This window comes from Enhydra lutris, unplaced genomic scaffold (genome assembly GCF_002288905.1).
Source record: "Enhydra lutris kenyoni isolate GAN:26980312 unplaced genomic scaffold, ASM228890v2 scaffoldscaffold37, whole genome shotgun sequence".
Taxonomy (NCBI): domain Eukaryota; kingdom Metazoa; phylum Chordata; class Mammalia; order Carnivora; family Mustelidae; genus Enhydra; species Enhydra lutris.
Genome location: NW_019154121.1, coordinates 27,956,227 through 27,960,005, shown reverse-complemented (window position 1 = coordinate 27,960,005; position 3,779 = coordinate 27,956,227). Strand labels below are relative to the sequence as shown.

General features: G+C 41.2%; 1 protein-coding gene across 1 annotated transcript in view; it reads left to right on the top strand.

Annotated features, from left to right (window-relative positions):
- LOC111154536 (X-ray repair cross complementing 2) overlaps positions 1-3,779 on the top strand; it is a 23,352-nt gene that overhangs the window by 17,862 nt on the left and 1,711 nt on the right. The gene's annotated exons all lie outside the window — the stretch shown is intronic.

The following is a 3,779-nucleotide window of genomic DNA, read 5'->3' as shown; positions in this document are numbered from 1 at the left end:
GTGTGTGTGTGTGTGTGTGTGTGTGTGTGTGTGTGTGTGTGTGTGTGTGTTTAGTGGTGAGAGGTGGTTTTTTTGTTTTTTTTACTCCCAAGTTGTCATACGCAATACTTTGAATGGACAAGGGTATGATTTCTTTTCCAACGGGTCTCAGAAACATTTGAGATAGTAACTTCAAAAACAGCTAAAAGGACTATGCCCCTCTGTAGAACATCATGCTTGAATATGATTTTTGATGTGATGATAGACAGTAAATGTTTATAAAATCAACAAAACTGACTTCATCATTAAACATATTTATAGGGAATCTGGGACCGTGATGATAATATTTATGTGTAATTTGTAAGTTTGCACATTTTATTTCCCCAGTTGTTAACAAATGACCTTTTTACTGCTTTGCTATTAATCTGTAAAAGGAAAAGAGTGTTTTTATATACCCCTTAATAATCTCCTAACCAAGGATTTCACCTTAAGCTTTGCCTCATCTCAATCTTGTCAAACCAAGAATCTAAGGAATCCATATACTTAACGTCATCTGTTTCTTAGTAATGTATGAATTTAGCAAACCTTGTTAAACCATGTAACGAGTGCTCTCAAAGACTTACTCTGTTGAGTTATGCTGAATGATGTTTATGAGCACCACCTTCTCTCCAAGAAAGTACTCGGCTAGATTTTCATTTTTTTTCCTATTCTGAGGATTCCAGAAATACCCACAGACGGCTCCCACTTACCCTCTGGCCAGTGGAGTCTCTTCCCTTTTACTTCAGAATATGTTGCCTTTCTCCTACCTTTGGTTGTCTTCATTTGACTTCAGCCTCATGAAACTGCTGTTGAATATTACTTTTTAAATGAATGTAAACCATCATATTTTTCCCCTAATTCTTTGTGTGCCCCCTGCCTTCCCTGCAGCCTAATCCTTGGAAGAACACTGAGTTCTCCCTGGAGAGCCCTCCCATCTCTTTTTTGAGTATCTGATTTTGAAGTTTGGTTCATAAAATAATACATATATTAAATGTGGTTTTGCATACTACACATTTACTGGTGCAAGGTAACTATCCGGGACCAGTTCAGGGATCTGTTCCCAAACTCTCCTCTGCCACTTTACTTTTAGAAATTTTGTGCTTCATTTAACGTTATTTAGTATTCTTTCATTTTCTTGAAACCTTTTGTGCTCTGTGTCATTTTCCTCCTCTAATTTTTATATTAAATTCATGTTTTATGTCTTTATGCCGACTCCTCTAACGTGGATCTATCCCAAGAGTTGTGTTTTTGGCCTCTATTTCTAATTTTTTGTTCACTCTCACCCACCAAATTGAGCTTTCTGTTCTCTGTTGCTTTCTGTTCTCTGTAGCTTTCTGTTCTCTGTAGCTTTCTGTTCTCTGTAGCTTATTCTCAGATCATTATGTCTACACTCTTACTACTGTCTTGAATCTCAAATCCCTAGGGGTTGTAGGACATTTTTATTTTGTGACACCTACCTAACATAGCATTTTGAAAACTAAATTCTTGTTAGGATATTTATGTGATTACGTGAATTAAAAATTCCTGCTTTCCTTATGTGTTTGATGTGTATGGGTACTTCCAACCCTGTCTCTGAGAAGAACCTTTACATACGTCGCTACCTTACCCCTGAACATGGGCAGGCACTGAAGACCTGACAGAAACGAAGTGTCCACACTCACTGGGCCAGGGGCCGTGGGCAGGGGGCTGGACTTGTACTGGGCACTCTGTTCCTGTTCTGGCTTGTCTCCTGTGTTGGTCTCTCGTTTCCAGCCTTGGTCCTGGGCCTTTACATCTGCAGGACTCTGGTGACCAGTGCCGCACTCCCTACCTGGGACTCCCTACTGACTTGCTTCCTTTCAAAATGCGATGTTCCAGAGCTCACTCTGGAGCCTTAAGCCCTCACCAGATAGGACTTACATTTTCATTTTTCAGATGTCTCTCAAGAAGTTCTCAAAAAGAAAGTAACCTAATGAAGGGCATTCAAAAGGTACTGTGTTTTGTGCTGGAAATAGAATAGTAGAGTCCCAGCCTTAAAGTAGTGCGTAGGAAATACGACAAAATAGCCAGAAATCCTACAGCATGAGGGGCCCCTGGCTGGTTGGTCTGTGGAGTGTGCGGCTCTTGATCTTAGGGTTGTAGTTTGAGCCCCACTTTGGGTGTAGACATTAAGTAAAACTAAAAAATCTTTTAAAAATTATATAGCATGATAACTGCGATGATGGAACGTGATAAAGTTTGCTTTCTTCGCTCAGAGTGTTGTTATCAGGGTCAAATGAGCTCTCATCAAGCTGTCCCCTTTCATCTGTAAAGCACCATAGAAAAGCTGGTCGCTGTTGATAGGTCTCATCGCCTTCTTTTCTGGGGAAGGGGGGGAGGGTCTGGTGCCGTCTGCTGGCTGGTTTCCCCGCTGTGTTCTGCGTGCGGTTCGCTGCGTCCTACAAACTATTTTGAGGTTAGTCTTGCTAAACTGTGTTTTCAGCTTTCCTTCTCTACCATTAATATCTGTTCTACATTAATGTTTCATCGAATGCATGTAGTTTACGCTCTGTAATATAGGGAAGTAAAAGACTTACTTGTGGGTAAGGGGAGGATTTCAGCTTCACTTCTTAGTAGTAGGAGAGAGTAAACTGAACATCTGGCCTGAATAGTTACTTAGTTACTTTGTTAACTGCCAGCAAGAGTATCAGTGAACAGTTGTTATTGTGAAAATAGTTTCACTTCTTGAGTCTAGAATCTTTGAGGGGAGGGGTGTGGGGAATCATTTTTATTTAAATTTTTAATTGCATATTGCATGTAAGATTATGGTAGAAACTGGTTGAAGTTTCGTAGTACCTTAAATATGTTATAGTGGTAACATGCTCGTTTTTTTTACATTCTTTGTGAATGTTCCAATTTACAGTGGGTTGTTAGTAATAACAGGAAGTAAAGGAACTGGACTCTCACACTAGTAATTTGGTTGGGGCCTGAGAATCTGCATTTTTAACAGTGTTTCCAGTTATGTGGTTCAGCCATAAATTAAATGGAAACAAACTAGCAAGGATTGGAAGGCCACTGTTAGGAGTGGGTTTTGAAGAGCTCTGGAGGTAGGACAGTTTCCCCAGGTGTTTAATTTGCGTTCTCCTGTATAGAAACCTATATAGAAAAAAGATTTGGAGTCTTTGAAATTCAGAGTAGTTTACTTCAGCTTATAATGCTGGGAAAATAATTTACAGTGCAGATGTCATTCCAGCAGGGCACAGCTTCAAGAAATTTATATAGCGGAGAATAACCGATAGCATTTTGGAAATGTGGAGGGCTGTTACTGGCATTTAGGCCCAAGAGCTGAACATAGGAAACTGCAGTGTCGAGAATTGTTCCGCATAATGCCAGTCACACCAAAAAACCCTAGTTAGGGATCGTTTCAGCCGTGTGTGGCAGAAGTCCAACTCAGTGGCTTACCTGATAGAGGCTTATTTTCCTCACCTCACAGGTGGTGTAGACGCAGGCCCTGCCTAGCTGGTGTGGGATTCCACCATGTCATCTTTTGTCTTCCTGCTCCATGATTCTTAGGGCCCTCCCTACTTAGGGTGTCCCTTTTCTACTCACTGCCTCAGGATGGTTGCTTCCCCTCCAGAGCAGGGTATGGCAGAGCAGAAGTGGCACCTGTATCAGGAAAGCAAAACTTAGAAACCCCCAACAGAGTTGTACTTGTGTCTCCCTGGCTCTGGTGATCCCTCCTGACTCCTCCTTGCAAGGGATACTGAGAAAAATAGTTTTTTAGCTCGATGCACTGCCTCCCC